The sequence below is a fragment of the Spinacia oleracea genome, chromosome 1, assembly GCF_020520425.1.
Source record: "Spinacia oleracea cultivar Varoflay chromosome 1, BTI_SOV_V1, whole genome shotgun sequence".
In the NCBI taxonomy this organism is placed as follows: domain Eukaryota; kingdom Viridiplantae; phylum Streptophyta; class Magnoliopsida; order Caryophyllales; family Amaranthaceae; genus Spinacia; species Spinacia oleracea.
The window spans coordinates 94,328,769-94,348,018 of record NC_079487.1 but is presented as its reverse complement, the minus strand read 5'-3'; positions in this window follow the sequence as shown (position 1 = coordinate 94,348,018).

The following is a 19,250-nucleotide window of genomic DNA, read 5'->3' as shown; positions in this document are numbered from 1 at the left end:
AGGATGAAATAATACCCCTCCCTAACGTTGGCAAACCCAACAACAACAAGAGCCCACTCGGCTCTTGTCACATCTCTCTCGATCAACCGGAAAATATGAACTTTGACCCTACGGTGTATATTACGCCCCAAGGTGCACCACTCGCCATGGTCCCTATGGATCAAATCGAGAGAAAAGTGTGCGGTGTGTGGGATGATGATGCTGAAGATATCTACCTGTCTCAAGTATCGGGCCAGGACCTCTTTACTGAAACTTGGCCCGGACATGCTCCCATTGGCACCACCCCTCAAGAGCCCGAAGTTGACAATCTCACTCGGTCCGGAAGGGTATACCAACAGGATATTCGCCCACCTCCCGTGGACGACATCCCAGTCAGACAGACTCCTGAAAATATGCGGCACACCACCGTCGCAGAAGTTATCGAAAATCCTCTCTTGAAGCAACTAAAAAGAACCAAAGCCGAGATTACCATCTGGGATCTCATGTGCACTTCAAAGGAACATCGTGAAAAACTTATTCCCTCACTTGACCTCATCTCAGTCCCTACGAACATCACACCTGACTCGTTGGTTAGCCACGTCACGAGAGATATTGAGGAAAAAGCAATAGTTTTTACTGACAAAGACTTACCTAAAGAAGGAGGCGCCCACAATAAGGCTCTCTATCTAGTGGTTGGATGGAAAGGACAAAACATCCCTCTAGCACTCGTAGATAACGGTTCAGCGGTAAATGTTTGCCCATTGCGAACCGCCCATTGCTTGGGGCTAGGAAATGATGACTTCCAAACCTCCACGCAAGGGGTGCGAGCCTATGATAACTCTCGAAGGCCTGTGTTGGGAAAAATCAACCTCACAATACAAACCGGGCCTGTGGCACGCACCACGGAGTTTCAGATAATTGACATCAAGCCCACTTTCAACCTCCTCTTAGGGCGCCCTTGGCTCCATGACTTAGGAGGTGTGGCTTCTACCTTGCACCAGATGGTTAAACTTAACCATAACGGGGTAATTCTGGAAATACGCGCCCCTCCTCTCGACGTCAGTTGTACTATGGTCGGAACGACCGATGCTGTAGAAGACCTTTAGGATTTTCAAATGGATGAAGTCATCCAAGTCATTGAGGACTACAATTTAGCATTTCTAGATCCGCGAGCGTCCCGGGTCATCCCTAAAATGTTGCTAGCTCAAGGCTATTTCCCGGGACCTCCATTGGGCATAAGGAAGAAGAACAACATGTTCCATTCCCCACCCAACAAAACTATTCCCTTTGGTCTAGGCTATACACCAACGGAGGAAGATATTGCTGACCACTTGTCTAGGCTACGCCTTAAGCCAGCCAAGACAAAACAAACCACCATTCTTCCCCCATACCAAAGAACCCTTAACGGTATGTTTGTCCGAGAAGGAGAAGAACACCCATGATGCGACTTCCCTGAACCCTTTGTTCAGAATGGCCTGCTAAAACCCGGATTTGAGATTTTCCATGACTGTCATACTATGGATGAGGCACCCCACCTCACCAAGACTGAAACAGCTGAAATATTAGACAACCAAGCTCTATGGACATTGTTTAACGAATCAAGGCCTATGGAGGACGAGACTGTAATAACCACCCTAGCCCTGCAAGATGAAGGTTTCAATCCAACCCGATTAATCACTCCTACATCAACACCAGAAGAGACCGAGAACGGATGGGTGAAGACATATCAGTGGGTCAATGCAAAGGGAATAGAATTGAAGATGAGTACAGGCGAAGGACCAAAGTTCTACGAGACTAAACCAAAGGCTTGAGCCATAGAGAGCACTTTAGCAAAACGCCTAGTAGTTCTTTAGATGATAGAAAAAAAAAAACTCTAGAGATGGTCCTAAGACCCCTTAGAATATAGGCTAATTTATTTCAGTGTGTTTTCCTTACTTTCCAAATTAATAAAGGCGTAAAACTTTTCTTAAAAACTCTTATTCTAACACTAAACAAGCACTAATCATATTTGCAAATATAAAATCAAAAAGTATAGGGAAGCGGCTCACTTTAGGCCCAATAGCAAGGCCCACTCGGTCTTGAATCGTGACATCAAAACCAATTCTCGAAATCTACAAAATAAACCGTACCATCCCCTACATATCTCCAAGACGTAAAGGTCAACCCGTACAATCATAAAAGTCAACCCATGCCACCCAAAGGAATCAAAGGAAATCAAATCCAAACAATACAAATGTTGCTCAAAAAAAAAACATAACCCCATTATCCACATCATTAGCAACACACACCTCGACCCACCCAAAAGGCCTACACAAAGAACTTCACATCTTTCGCACCCTGACTCCATTTTCAAAGCCGTTTTGAGTCACGAATAGAAAAAATTAATCCGGACGAAAATGCATCTCACGCTAATAGTCCAAAAAGCTTCCGAATTAGTGTCAAAATTGACTTCTGACGAATAAAGAGTAAAACAAAACAAAGAAAAAGAAATAAAAGCAAGAAACATGTGAAGCAACACGCCCAAAAATCACCCCAAAAATCATTTTCAGCGCCCAGAGCTGGGCGCCGAAATCATTAACGCCCCAGTCTGGGCGTTGAAACTCTCTGCTTGCCGAAGTTTACCCAGAAGTAGACCTGTCAAACGGGTCGATCGGGTCGGGTTGTAAAGAATTACTTTCGGGTTCGGGTTGAATCGGGTCGGTCACTTTCGGGTTCGGGTTTGCAAATGCTTGTTCAAGACCCAGAACTTTCGGGTTCGGGTTGACCCAACGGGTTGAGAGATTTTAAAACGCGCATTATATTTTCATTAATTTAGGTTATAAATATACAAAATATTGGGACAAATTAACAAATTTCTTACGAAAGTTTATATTTAGTCAAATTCAACCATAAAATGGCGTATAATTCAAATTAAAATCATATTACACACAAAAATAGTAAAAACAACGTGTCTATTATGCTTAAATTTTCTCATAATCTCATTTATTACTATAAATACAATGATTTTCAATCGGTCGGGTCCAAAACGGGTTCGGTCGGGTTTTGACCCATTCATTTTCGGGTTGCTCGGGTTCGGATAAAATCGGGTTACGGGTCACAAAATCTTGTTCAGGACCCAGTATTTTCGGGTCGGGTTCGGGTCGGTTTTCGGGTCGGGTCGATTTTTGACAGCTCTACCCAGAAGTGCTCGTCATTTTATCCGCGCATACACGGAAAAATAACAAACACTTGGGGGGTACAGCACGTATTCACGTATTCAGATATACATACCAAAAAGAAAAAATAAAACAAAACATGAAAAAACAATGTGCAAAATACATGTACTCAAAAAAAAATCATAAATTAAATTTCGACTTACGGCAAAGCAGCAGATTCTACCGTTTCAAATAATATGTTTCCATCTCAGAACATACTTATCGAATTCGGCATCCTAGAATTCATTCTAGCTAGAACTACGCGCGACCTGATTCTAAGTTAAAGTTATTTAACAAGGATACGTAGGCAATCCTATTTATGGATTCGGTCCAATCAAATAATAATATAATGTGCATAAGTGTTGGGAATGAGTAAATAAAAAACATGGTAGAAGCAAAAAAAAGAAAAATAAAATCACGCCTTTATTAATATTTAAAAATAAATAAGAAGGAAAACAAAAGTGCTAGGGAACGAAAAAGCAAACACAACTGAAATAAATAAAGGGCACCTACACCCTAACAAGAAGTACACTACTCGAGTTCTTCCGGATCATCAAACAAAGTGTTGTAGAGGGCAATGTTCGCAGAGTCCACTTCCACGGGCTTCTGCGCTGCCCCTATATCAATCTCCATAAGAACAGGCTCCTTGACACTAACTTTCAAGGATGCCAAGGCCTTAGAAAAATTTTCAGTTTGAACAGCTATAGCCCGATCAGCCTCAAGGGCACAAATAATGGGAGGGGAAGGATTATCAACATCAGTTGGATTAGCCACTGGTTCTACTAGGGGCTGAACTTTCCTAACCCATACATTATTCCGGTGACGATCTCCGCGAGAGCTTGCATTTCTTTTGGGAACAGCAGGCCCCTTCATGTTAGGTACCTTTTTAGGCCTAGAACTGGAACGGGGAGGAATTTCCTTTCGCTTTCGATCAGGACGAGCTTTCACAATCTTAATGCCATTTTTGCGAAGTTTAGCAGGATTGCGGTTTTCATACTTAGCCCTACCTCGAGGTATCAAAAGTTCAGTCGGCTCTTCATTTCGAGCCTTAGTTCTCACAGCCTTATCATCGGAACTCATCCACAACTTATAATTCTCGGAAAGACCCACAAAGCCATCTGTAGTCACGGTCCAACGCGGGAGGCCACCATAATACTTAGCCCACGCTTGAACCCGTGCTCGTGAAAAGACCGCTACTTTAGGTGGTACCGTATCAGCAAATGGGATAGTCTACCTTAAGCCGTATTGTCGCATGACTCGGTAAGGAAAGATGTAAACAGGCCGAGATAATCCCAACAAAGAAACATGAACTAACGTCTCGAAACCCCCCGTCATATTAGTCAAACCCCACCACGGTACCACCCACTTGATATAGCATATTCCATGAGTAAAATAGGAGGCCCATTCGGCCTCGCCCTGGCCTTGGTGCAAATACTTTCGGTTGCCTAAGGCTATAGGGCGATAATGTTTAGGATCGGCAGGAGCTTCTAGAAGCCTAAGTCGTTCCATGAGCCAAGTCTGCGGGAAAAAAAACGGGTACGATCAGAAAAAAAATAATAAGGCCTGGGATGCATTTTCAACGCCCAGGACCAGGAGCCAGAAATTCCGACGCCCAGGCCTGGGCGCTGAAAATCAGCTCCAGGCAGAGGCAAACGAAAAGAAAAAATAATTATATACATGCAAATAAACGATCAATTACCTGCAGCAATAGGGGGCTCCCCTTAAAATTTTCAGACTTGGCATTCTTCTTTAACTCATCCGCACCCAACAAGGTCTCGGCAACAAACAACGGCATAATGGAATAGCAACTCTCCATCTGACTTATCAGGGGAATCAACCTTATGTCACCAAACTCATCATTGTTATTCGACAGTAAATAGTGGTTCAACAAGCAGAATACAAGTGCCCGGATATTCAATTTCTGTTCCGTCATATTTTTACTAGGCCTAAAGTGATGTTTTGCAGGCTTCGCCAAATTAACCTTATCACCCACAATGATCTCAGCAAGCGTGTCATCATCTAGTCCTAGGAAAGCCCCTATAGTTGTTTTACCCTCTTCAACAGTGCCAGGGGTAGCAGGAGTAGCATTGGTAGGATAACCCAGGATTGCGGCAAATTCATCTGGTAAAGGGCATACCCCATTGCCCCGAAAAACAAAAACATGGTGATCTGAATCCCAAAAGTTTAGGGCGGCATACAGAAAGTTATAATCAATGTTAATTTGTTGTAAGCCTAAAAGTGCCTCTATGTGGTATCCTTTCAACAAAACCTTTTCTGTGGAATTAAGGGCTCTAAGCCAGCGCCTAACAACTCGTTGGAGGGAGAAAGGAGGAATCGACATCGCAAGAGTGGAAAAAAATAAAGCTAGATAATTGTAGGAGACGTACTTAATCCCCTATATATACACGAAATCATCCTGATCCCATTCGGAAACGCGTTGAGAAATCTGGAAAAAAAAAAAAAAAAAAAAAAAAGGCTGCTAAGGTAGCATTTTCAGCGCCCGAGGCTGGGTGCCGAAATATCTAACGCCTGTCCTGGGGCGATGAAAATGCAGCCCAAGGCCCAAATCTTTCAAAACGCTAACCAGGAAAATGCCTAAAATCGTGTTAGTAGACACGGGGCCTTGTTGTAATCAAGATCAAGCCCAAAGCACTTTTAGAGCCCAAATAGTGAAAGCAAATGTCGAAACTTAGACTCGTCTCAAAAAATATGTGTACATTTTTCAAAGCAATATAAAAAAAACGTATAATAAACAAGGTCATTCTTCGGAACAAAGAAAAATCATTACGTCGTTGGTTTCTCAAATTAAAAGCGTTTATTTGTCAAAAAGATCAATCCGGGCCAAAGTAAGCTCGATGTATTAATCATTGAAAAATGAAGCAAACTTTGTCGCCCAGAAAATGAAGTCGCACTCCACGATTTCATCAAAGTAGCATACCACTACAAAGGTCGCTCTCACTTACGAGCACGATCTCAAACACGATCAAGGACGTTATAAAATACACACTTTTCTTGGCAAAGAGCAACCATCAAGTACGAATGCTTGGGGGCTCGAAAGAAAGAAAATAAACGATGCAAGTTGAAACAACGCTTCCAGGCTGCGTCCCGTGCTTGGGCAAATTAAAAAACGGACTCGACCTCAAAGCAAAGGTCTCCGTTAACATTCACATATGGTTCCACCAGTCATTTCGCAAGGACCCAAGTAATGGCATAACTGGGCCAGTTCAAAACGGTGACATACATCCCATGGGCCGCAAAGACTTGTTCAAAACCATTAAAGGCAGACGGCCACGAAACGATGGTCCGTTTAGACACGTTGCCAACCCACATTCAGGTTACAACTAAACTCGAGCATTTCTCGAGAGAACTCGCTCTTACAAGAATGAATGAAAAATTCTCAAAAGAAATCCCAAGGATAAATGAAATAAGTTCTGGCCCACCTCGATCAGGCAGGATCGCGTCAGAACCATGCGAGTCCCAAATCAAGAAAAACGAATTCAGGTTCGCCCACCTTCAGCGGGCGGGGTCTGTGTCATTAAAACGCGCAGGTCCTCAGTTTTCAAAAACAAAATGAAATCTTCAAAAAACAGGCTCGCCATCTTCAGCCGGCGGGGTCTACGTCACAAACCACGTAGGTCCTTATTTTCAAAACATCAAAGCAGATTCGTCCACTTCTATCGGACGGGGCGTCCACCCTTAGCAGGACAGGCTCGCCCACCTTCAGCGGGCGGGGTCTGCGTCACTAACCGCGCAGGTCCTTAGTCGCTGTAGCGATAACTTTTCCTGGTTTCCCTTTTCCGAAAATCAAAGGATGGTTTATCTTTTTCCAAAAATCAAAAGATGGTTTATCTTTTTCCAAAAATCAAAGGATGGTTTATCTTTTTCCAAAAATCAAAAGATGGTTTCCCTTTTCCAAAAATCAAAGGATTGGTTTTCCGCTTTTCCAAAAAGAGCGATGTGCTGGATTTTCCTTCGTTTTACGTCCTATAAAAACAAGGGGGTTTTCTCGTTTAGCTAACCCCGAAAATGAGAATCTTTAAAAACATTTTTACCTCGTGATCGGGCTTGGCCAGGCCTGGTTACACTTTATAGCTTTGATTTCGAAAGCGTCTGTAGATACTTCCAATGACAAGGTGAGGGAGTTTCTATACATCTGTAGGTACTTCCAATGAAAAAGTGAGGGAGTTTCTATACTTAACAAATTCCAATGACACATGGGAATGTGTTAACACTTCAAGTGATGACACTTAAGTCAAATGTTATCACTCGGGGGCTCGTGAGACCCTCGCAAAACAGGTCACATACACCATGGCTTGTATGACGCACTCCGTCTAATACTTTGACCATCGTCTTATTCTAAGACTCATTCAAAGAGGGGGCTAACTGTAGACACCTACTTTTGTCCCCATTCCCGAAAGGGAAGGTTCGATGATGAGAACATAAATCTCCGCTTGGCAACGCATCTCCTATAAAATAACGAATCTCAATCACCCTTTCATTTCAGCCAAAACTAACTGCCGTAAGAAGTAGTTGTTAAAAGTGGCAAAGTCATAAAGATAGAAATCTGTCAGAATTAGGTGTTGCACTCCAACATAAGTCCTAAAAGAGATAGAATTGGCAAAAGAATTCTATTCCTGCTATAATTCAAAAATAAGAGTTACGTATTAATTAAATTCCTAACGAACCTAGAGTTCGTAACGGGCCCAGACGCATTCCGTCATAATTTAATACGCACTAAGAAACTCGGATAAGTCTCAAAAAGCTCCGTGTTTAAGAGTCCAAATCTGACAAAAAGCTCGGCCCAGATCCTATTTTCAACGCCTGGGTCCAGTCGCCGAAATCTTCGGCGCCCAGCCCTGGGCGCTGAAAATACCTGGGGCCGTGTCGTCTCCGAATTCTTTTTGGATTCGAATTCTAAAGATCTATCTTTCCACAAACTCTTTCCCTATAAATACAGCCTCAAAACCGACGTGAAGAGGACACACAATTCCATAACCTGAGTATTGACTCTAGCCTTAAGCCTAGCCTCACGCTGCGAAATTGATCCGGCGTTCTGTCGCAATCGACCCAAAAGTCGAATAGAACGCATCCTGTCCCTTGTAGCTGATGATTTAAGCCTAAATACTGGAACACTGCTTAGAAACCCGAGATTCGTTAAATAAAAGGAGAAATAGCAAAGCCAAGTGGTTAGTTTTCTGAGAACCGTGACGCACCTCTCAAGGGTGCGTTGTAATGTGTCCCTCATATGATTTAATCGCTTTCATCACCCTTTTATAAAATTGTCGAACTACTAACTTGATTGATCTATCACGCCTAATAAGATAATACCTTGGACAATTGAATTATCATGCTAGGTACCTTAAATCAATCTAAATAAGATAATCACGATCGACTTAGTATTATGTGTTGCCTATTGCTAAAATTAATTCAGAATAGTTTAATAGTTTAAACGCATGTCCCTTCAATTATTTATGTTGAGCTAGTAAGGATATCCTGCCTCTGGAGTTATCGATGAGCACTCCTCTCGGTAGTTACAGTCCCCCGAACTCTCAATCTCTGCCCTGCGGGTGTACGTTGAGCGATCCCCACACCAGGGATCACAAGGGAACCTATGGCCGTCGTGGTCGAACATAATTGCACTCCCTTTATGTCACGATAACCGGGTTTTGTCAGTTTTTCTCATTGTCGTTTAAAACTGAATGGCGACTCCTATATCACTAGTCGATTGGGTGTAAACTCACAGGAAATCTAACTACACTTGATCTGACGACGTCACGCCCACGAGGGACGAGGTCATGCATTACCCTCGTGCTTTTTCGACCCCCTCACAGATATATTACCTATTTTTTGTATCAAAGTAATCCTACGTTTTTGAAAGAGAATCGTGACTTAAAATCACATTATTCAAGCAAAACATGCATTAATGATACCAATTTGATAATTTTTTCATAGTAATTCTAAATAAGCACGTCAAGATAAATTTAAATCAATTTGTTGACTTTTTATTTTAGGCATGATCCATAATAAATTTGGTGTGGATCAGTTTCATTTAAGAGTTAGTGTTTTATTAGGCGGGAAGTTTAATAAATAAATAAATAAATATATATATATATATATATATATATATATATATATATATATATATATATATATATATATATATATATATAGGGGAGAGATCCGATAAGAACACCTCTCTATGTAAGAACACTTTTTACGGTAAGAACACTTTTACACTCTCTATGTTCTAAATTTGTTCAACCATGTTATAAATTTATTCAACCATGTTTTAAATTTTCAAACTCATGTTCTAAATTTATTCAACCATGTTCTAAATTTATTCAACAATGTTCTAAATTTTCAAACTCATGTTCTAAATTTATTCAACCATGTTCTAAATTTCATCAACGATGTTCTAAATTTGTTCAACCATGTTCTAAATTTATTCAAGCATGTTCTAAACTTATTCAACGATATTCTAAATTTGTTCAACTATGTTCTACATTTATTCAAGCATGTTCCAAATTTATTCAACATGTTTTAAATTTATTCAAACATGTTCTCAATTTGTTTAACCATGTTCTAAAATTATTGAACAATGTTCTAAATTTATTCAACCATGTTCTAAATTAATTCAAGCATGTTCTAAAATTATTCAACCATGTTCTAAATTTTCAAGATCATGTTCTAATTTATTCAAGCATGTTCTAAATTTATTCAACGATGTTCTAAATTTGTTCAACCATGTTCTAAATTTATTCAACAATGTTCTAAATTTAGAAATGAGAACCTAGTCAACACATATACCTATATACATGTTCTAGAATTTCAAGCTCATGTTCTAAATTAATGCAAACATGTTCTAAAATTATTTAACATGTTATAAATTTATTTAACCATGTTCTAAAATTATTCAACAATGTTCTAAATTTATTTAACCATTTTCTAAATTTAAAACATGAAAACGCAGTCCACACATTACATATATACATGTTCTAAAATTTCAAGCGCATGTTCTACATTTATTCAAGCATGTTCTAAAATTATTAAGCATGTTATAAATTTATACAAGAATGTTCTAAATTTATTCAACCACGTTCTAAATTTATTATAGGCCTTCATAGCGCAATTAAAGCAGTACAAGATAATTATCTAGAGGTTCAATCAAATTATAATGCGAATTGAAAAAATAAATCAACCATATAAATCAACAAAATAAGTTATTGAAATTACAAAATTGATAACTAAACCAAAATTTGGAATAATACGTTTGAAACAAACCTAAGAAGAAATTACAAAATTAAAATTAACAAAAAACTTTAAAATCTGTACTCTTGAATTTATTATGGTTCGATTGAATTAATACGTATCGCTTGGCAATCCATGCGATCTATTTACCGCGGTCTCTCTGTCTCTCTCCTCAACATCTACCTCCATCTCCGTCGTCGCTCCACCCTCATTTGACTGAGTTGACTCGCTCCATCTCCACCGTCTTATCTTAGTCTCTCTCCACTATAAACCATCAGCACATCACCACAACCGCATATATGATTTGCGGCCACCAAAATTGAAATCGATTTTAATTTTTGGAATTGAGAAATCAATTAAAATCGATTTTAATTGTTGAATTCAGATTTCGAAGAATCGATTGAGAAGCCGATTGAAAGTTCGATTTTCAAAATTTTGAACTATCAATTGAGAATGTCGATTGAAAATTTGATTTCGAAAAATCGATTGAAAATTTCTAATTGAGATTGATTGCGAATTGAGAAGTGTTGATTGATGAATTGGAGGAGGAAGGTGTTCTTACCGGATAATAGCGACGTCGTCGGATTTCTGCAAGCGGCGATTTCGAATTGATGCAAGAGGCAACCGGCGAGCTACGAGCGGCGACCGACAAGCTACGAGCGGCGACCGACAAGCTACTAGCAGCGACCGACGAGCTACAAGCGGCGACGGCGAGCGGCGAGCGGCGACGGCGAGCGACGAGCGGCGACGGCGAGCGACGAGCGGCGACGACGAGCGACGAGCGGCGACGACGAGCGACGAGCGGCGACGGCGAGCGACGAGCGGCGACGACGAGCGACGAGCGGCGACAGCGAGCGGCAATCGCCAACCGTTGGTGGTGGAGAGAGAGAAATCCGAAAAGGAGAGAGAGAGAGAGAGTGAGAGAGAGAGAGAGAGAGAGAGAGAGAGAGAGTCAGACATAGTGAAAAAAATATCGTGAAAGAATAATTAAATTTGGGGTATTATTCATAATAATTACGAATATTCCATTATCAGAAAGTGTTGTTACCGAGAGAAGTGTTCTTACGGAGAAAAATGTTATATATATATATATATATATATATATATATATATATATATATATATATATATATATATATATATATATATATATATATATATATATATATATATATATATATATATATATATATATATAGAGAGAGAGAGAGAGAGAGAGAGAGAGAGAGAGACTCGTAAGAACACTTTTCTCGGTGAGAACACTATCTGGATCATGGGATCAAATCAAATCTAACCACTGAGATTTATTGTCCTAGTAATGGCATTTTTCGTAATTTTTATGAACAAATACCCCCAATTTGATTATTCTTTCACGTTTTTTTTTTTCATTATTTCTTACTATCTCTCTCTCTTCTTTTCGAACACCACCAACATCCGGCCATTGCCGCTTGTAGCCACCACCAACGTCAGCCCATTGCAGCTCGCTGATCGCCGCTCGCACCAATTCAATCGTCCGTCGCCGAACCAGAAATCGAACCAAAAATGTTGGCGGTCGTGGTTGTGGTTCGCGAATCAGATAAAAAGAAATTCAATCCAGCAATTCCAATTGATTATTCGAAATCAAAATCGATTTCAATCGATTACTCAATTCAAAATTTGAAATCGATTTCGATCGATTTCTCAATTCAAAAATTAAAATCGATTTTAATCGACTTCTCAATTCAAAAATTAAAATCGATTTCAATTTTGGTGGGCGTGAATCAGTTATGCGGTTGCGGTGATGTGCTGGCGATTGCTTGTGGAGAGAGACTGAGAGGTGGAGGTGGAGATGGAGCGAGTCGACCTAGTCGAATGAAGGTGGAGATGGAGATAGATGTTGAAGAACTCTGCTTATTCTGTTCGTATTAATATCAATCTCCCTCAAATCTGGTATAAAAACATAGAATTATGTTTCTTTTTATGAAATCATCGCATGGATTAGTGTTGCTGATAGAAGCGCATCTAGAAGAATCGTGCATTGAAGACGAGAAGACACCTGACAATGAGCTTCAGAGCGCGCTAGACTGGGCTTGTGGGAAAGGAGGAGCAGACGGTAGTAAGATTCAGAAAAACCAGGCTTGCTTCTTGCCAAACACAGTTAGAAACCACGCTTCGCATGCCTTCAATGTCTATCGCGAAAGTTTTAACAAAATCAAATCGAATTTCGCCGATTTTCTAGCGAGGAAGGTCGCGAATCAGTGTTGGTGGATAAAGTTATAACACGCTTGAATAAATTTAGAACATGCTTGAATAAATATAGAACATTCTTGAATAAAGTTAGAATATGCTTGAATAAATTTAGAACATGCATGAATAAATTTAGAACATGCTTGAATAAGTTTTGAAACACGGTTGAATAAAGTTAGAATATGCTTGGATAAATTTAGAAAGCATGAATAAATTTTGAACATGCTTGAATGGATTTAGAACATGCTTGAGTAAATATAGAACATGGTTGAATAAATTTATAACATGTTTAATAATTTTAGAACATGCTTGAATTAATTTAGAACATGAGCTTGAAATTTTAGAACATGTATATATGTATATGTGTTTACTAGCTTCTCATGTTCTAAATTTAGAACATGGTTGAACAAATTTAGAATGTCGTTGAATAGATTTAGAATATGATTGAATAAATTTAGAAATGAGCTTGAAAATTTAGAACATGTATATACATGTATATGTATTGACTATGTTCTCATGTTCTAAATTTAGAATAGGGTTCAATAAATTTAGAACATGGTTGAACAAATTTAGAACTGTTGAATTATTTTAACTAAACCATGGTTAAACAAAATTAGAAAATGTTTGAATAAATTAGAAGATTGAGAGTGTGGAAGTGTTCTTATTGATATAGGTGTTCTTACATAAGGAGGTGTTCTTACCAGATCTCTCCCATATATATATAAGCATTAAATGCGTCCACGTAAGAATGTCCAGTCACAAAGTAATTATTAATATATTTTAAATTAATTAAAAAAGATAAAATGAGTTCATAATAAGATATAACAGATATGTTTATTCGAAAGATAAACTTAATGTCTCATGATAAGATAAAGATATATACTACGTATTTATCATATTTAAAAATAAAAAGTTAATTTCAAGGAAAAATCAATTAGGACTGAACTTTGGAGTAGTATACTTTATATATATTGTTAGAATAAAGATATATACTACGTATTTATCGTACTTAAAAAATAAAAATATAATTCAAGAAGAATTCAATTAGGACTAAACTATGGAGTAGCATGATTTTATATATATTGTTAGGCCATGCTTAGAAATCAAACTAGCTACTTCCTCCGTCCCAGATTACTTGTTACACTTTCCTTTTTCGTCCGTCCCATATTAGTTGTTACACTTCTAAATTAGGAATGACCTCATAATTATTATATTGTCTCTCTCTTCCCACTATATTTTTTTGCCCCCACACCCTCTCTCATTAATTAAAAAAACACCCCACTAACTCCTATCACATATACTTTTTCAATAAAATAAAAATTGATAACCAAACAACCATTTATGACCTAAAACTTTGTGCAAAGATAATTATGACGAGTAATTTGAGACGGAGGGGGTAGGATATTTGCCAAAAGACATTAATGTATACGGAGTATATCATATTTAGTAATTCGGATTTTTTAAAAATAAAAACCCGTGCATCGCCCGTAAAAAAAATCATAAGAATAACGTGAAGAAAACATGACCTAAACAAATACTTTCTCCGCTTCAAAATAGTTGCAACGCTTTGTTTTTTGCAATATTCACATAGTCTACCTTGTTTATTTTTGATGATCTATAAGTTAGGAAAAAACATATTTATGTGGGATCTTGTTAGATTCGTCTTAATGTATTTTGCGAAAATCAATTTTTTTTACAATTTTACTTATCGGTAATTAAATATATTAATTGTTCAAGATATGCATTGACAAGCGTGAAAACAAAGTGGCATAAGAAAAACCTGAAGAAAACATAACCTAAACAAAAAGGTTATTTTGTACTCCTTCCGTATTTTAAAAAGAGATACACTTTCCTTAAACAACCATATTTTAAAAAGAGACACACTTTCCTTTTTTGACATGTCTTAGTCCCCAATTCCAATTACTCCCATACGACCCTTAATACTCGTTGCGGTTTGACCAGCACATAGTTTTAGGCAATTTAATTGACTTATTAGTTTATTAGGTAATAGTTGATATTGAGGTATTTTTTTAATATAGTTAGTGAAAAATGTGTCAAATGCAGGGGTTGGGATGGGGTGGGGTTGATTTTCTTTTTTAATGTTTTTTTAGTAAGAATGCATATATGTGAGTCCATGATGAAGTGAGAGAAATTATATAATATTAGTAAAAGTATGTCATTTATAGAAACGAGACGAGTATTAAGGCCCTGTTTAGTTCACCTTATTTCAGGACCTTATTACTTATTTCAGATTTAATCAGATCAGATCAGAAAAAATAAGTTCAGATCAGATCAGATCAGATCAGACCAGACCAGATCAGATCAGATCAAATCAGATCAGATCAGATCAGATCGGATCAGATCAGACCAGATCAGGTCAGATCAGACCAAATTATTATGATGATGATTATTATTATTATTTATATCAGTGTTATTATATTTAATATTTATTACTATTATTGCTTTAATAAAAAAGAATTTTGTTGTCGGAGCAATTAAAATCTATTACTTAAGGCATAAAAAAACATTAACAAAACATTCAAATTCATCATGTCCAAATTAAAACCATTAAGTCCAGATCAGAAACGATATGATCAGGTCATGTCCATATCAAAACTGATTTTTATAGATCAAAACTATTACGGAGTATATATCTAGACCATAACTGATCTGTACAGATCATGTCCAGATCATGTACAAATTTGCAAAGATCTTGTCTACATCAGAACCAATTCTTACATAATCAATATGTTCAGATCATAACCGATTTGTACAGATCATGTCACGATCAGAATCGATATGTCCAGATTATAACTGGTCTCGATATCGACTCTGTACAGATTATGTTCAGATCGGAATTGATCGGCAAAGATCATGTCCATATCAGAATTGATTAATAGTGATCATGACAAGATCAGAACTAGTCTGTGCAGATCATGACCATATCAGAAATGATATGTACATATGATGTCTAGATCAGAAATGATGTGTACAGATCATGTCCAGATCAGACCTGATCTCTACAAATCATGTCCAGATCAGAACTGAACTGTACAGCTCATGTCCAGATCAGAACTGGTCTATACAGATCATGTCCAGATCAGAATTGGTGTGTACAAATCATGTCTAGATCAGAACTGATCTGTACAAATTATGTCCAGATCAGAACTGGTCTGTACTGATCATGTCCATATCAGAACTGGTCTGTACAGATCATGTCCGGATCAGAACTGAACTGTACAGATCATGTCCAGATCAGAACTAATCATGTCCAAACAGAACACATCTGTACAAATTATGTCCAGATCAGAATTGATCTGTACAGATTATATCCAGATCAGAACTTATATGTATAGATCATAACCGATCTATCTAGATCATGTCTCGATCTATCTAATATAAGGAATAGTTAAATCATGAGCAAAGTCAAATAAATAATATCAATATTCACTACTACAAAACATGCTATATTTGGACGCCATATCCTCGACGCAAGCAGTAGCGCGTCAGGGGCCAAAAAAAAAATTCCGTGTTTTTTGGACGCCTGTTGGCGTCGAGATTTCATTGGCTACGTACAGCGTCCATATTACATGTGCACATCGTCCAAAAATCACGTGCCCTGTACATAAGCCCGCTGAAAATTTCAGATCTTCTAATTCCATGTTAACCGCCCAACTCGACCCACTACTACCACTCTCCCAACAGAAACCCTAAACTGATCGATTTAAACACAACAAAATTCAATCTTCTCGTCAATTCACCACCTCTTCGCCAATTCCTTCAGGTTCGTCACCTCCTACGTTTCTGGTTTCTGGTTTCTTTTGCTTTTGTTTTTTCTTTCTTCTCTTTTGCTCAATTTGATAATTTTATTTTTTTTATTAAATTCTTTATCTTTCTCATGGTTTCCACGAGTCACAGTTGCGGAGAACACCATTAGAGCTTCTTCAATTCACATTCGATTTCGCGGCTTTGTGTTGGAATTTTCAAGGTACCCCATAAACGACTAATACATGTTATCTTGTCCATTTGTGTTTTCCTTTTTTTCAATTCTCTTTGATATTTTCAGTTTGATTGCTATGTGATTATGTAGAATTTTCGTGTTTGATTGCTATGTGATTGATATTTTCAATTCTCTTTTATATTATGCAATTGTCTAGGCTGGTAGTAGTTGTTCTAGTGTTATGTAGTTCTTGGTGGAGCAGGACTAGGTGAAGGTGGTGGGTCGGGTATATTTTGCGGCTGAGGGATTAGAATTGATGCCATAAAAGCTAGCAACACTGTCAACAGGAAACACACCTTGAGTTATAAAACACGCTTCTGAATGAGAATTTATTATTTAGGGATAAGACTATGTTTAGTTCAAGCTAATATTTAATTTTTGATCCTTCTATATGACTCACTTCTGATCTAATATGATTTTTTAAAACCTGAATTAAGTAATAAAGTGGAACAAAAGGAACTAAGCAACTAGCATAGCCTAAATTGGTAAGTCTACATGTAAAAAAGATAAACACTATCAGAAAATGTACTTAAAACAAACTCATTCTAGATTAATCCCAGTAAACGTATGCATAGAGTTATTTTCTAAGTTTTAGGTCTTGATCAACGAAAATGTTTAAAGTTGTTTAATAAAAATAACATTTTAAAGCTGATAAGGGTACCTTTTTGGTTTCGGTAGGGAAGATGCTGCTGCATCCACTTTGCAGGAACGTTCTGCAAAAAAGAATAGTCAAGACATATGCTAGAAACTGAAAACTGAAAAAATGTAGTATTGCCGATAATCATTACCAAAAAAAACCTATTGTCAACACTAGTAGGTCGCATTATTGCAATGAAGCTATTTTCAGTCTGTATCTGATTTGCCCTCTGCACAGCTTGCTCTTTCTCCTGCTCAGTTACTGGCCTTCTATTTGACATGTACTCCTTCGAGAACTTCCTTTCATCTGAAACTATTTCCCAGCAAAATTTATAGTGAAAAAGGAAGAAAACAAAAGTTTGTTAAGCCATTCTGCAGAACATAGCACATGCATAACAGTTCACAGACTCAAGAGTCGTAAATTTTGGTACAATACCCTAGTTTCAACTCAGTAATGAATTAAACTAACAACCCAATTCCAGAATAATCAGTATTATCTTGTGGCAGATCCACCCTTTAGTTTACAGTTAGGTAATAATAAATTTAATCAACTCCCAACTTATCATATTGATTTCAAGCAGCCAAGCAGGTTGGTATATAGTACACACATTGGAAACATGAAGTTCATAAGGTCTAGTCTTTGGGAACCCATATAAAATTCTTCCCACACTTAACCATCAAATATTCAAAATAACCCCTTCTTTTATGAATTTCACTACCAATCTACCATATCGTTCACAAAATATATAATGCACGCAAGTTTCTTGGATTCACCACTAGGTTACTAGTATCTTATATTATACATATGCATAGAGTTATTTTCTAAGTTTTAGGTCGTGATCAACGAAAATGTTTAAAGTTGTTTAATAAAAATAACATTTTAAAGCTGATAAGGTTTGACCACAAAAGTCATATCTAGTTTGGAGCCGTGAATAGTATTGCAGATCAATTTCTCCTGGATAAAATGACGTAATCAAATTCATAAGATTTACCGTGCTTTGAAATGGGAAACCAACCAACTTAGATCAACTGTTGGTGCTGTATAATGCGAAACAACCAAAAATAAAACCATTTTATACAAAGACAAAAAATCAGTTTGTTAGGATTAGGAAAAAATCAGTTTGTTATGATTAGGAAAAAATCAGTTTGTTAGGGTTAGGAAAAAATCAGTTTGTTAGGATTAGGAAAAAATCAGTTTGTTAGGATTAGGAAAAAATCAGTTTGTTAGCTAGGATTAGCCTTTAGTCCGGGTTTTTTTTTACTCCGTATAAAGTTATATATACCCATAAAACCGATGATGTTAGCATTAGGAAAAAATATTGTTTGACTAGAAACTATAACTATTTGATTAGAAAATATAACTAATTCGTATTTGATTGTAGATTATAATTAATAGTAGAAATGTAGAATAATGTAACTATTTAATCATGTTGAGTAACCATTTGGTAAGAAATTATACTACTTCGTATATAAGATCTTCATATATAAGTCTTTGGACCAAAACATAGTACGGCTAATTAATAAGGAGTAATATGTTTAGTGGAGAATTAAGTGTTTCTGATTTTTTATAAAAATATAAAACTGCTTGTATAAATGGAGTACAGTAAAATTAAGTATTTCTGATTTTTATAAAAAGTAAAAAATTATAAATGCAGTACAGCTGTCATCAACCTTTTCATTAAAAACAAAACTAAAAAATAAGTTACAAAGGGCGGGATTCGAACTTGAGCCATCTCAGCATTGCAACCTTAATCATGAATGGAAAAACTACTTAAAAAATGTAGAGATAATAGTTGCAAAATAAAAAAACCATGGTTAATACATTCGGAGATTTATTAAGATAAAGTCCTTGATTGTCATTTGTTACCTCTACTCCTTGGATACAAAAACAAACTTTTGTTTTGTATGTTCTTTATGTGTTATGAGAAAATAAGAGAAGTATTATGTACTGATCACCCAAAAAACTA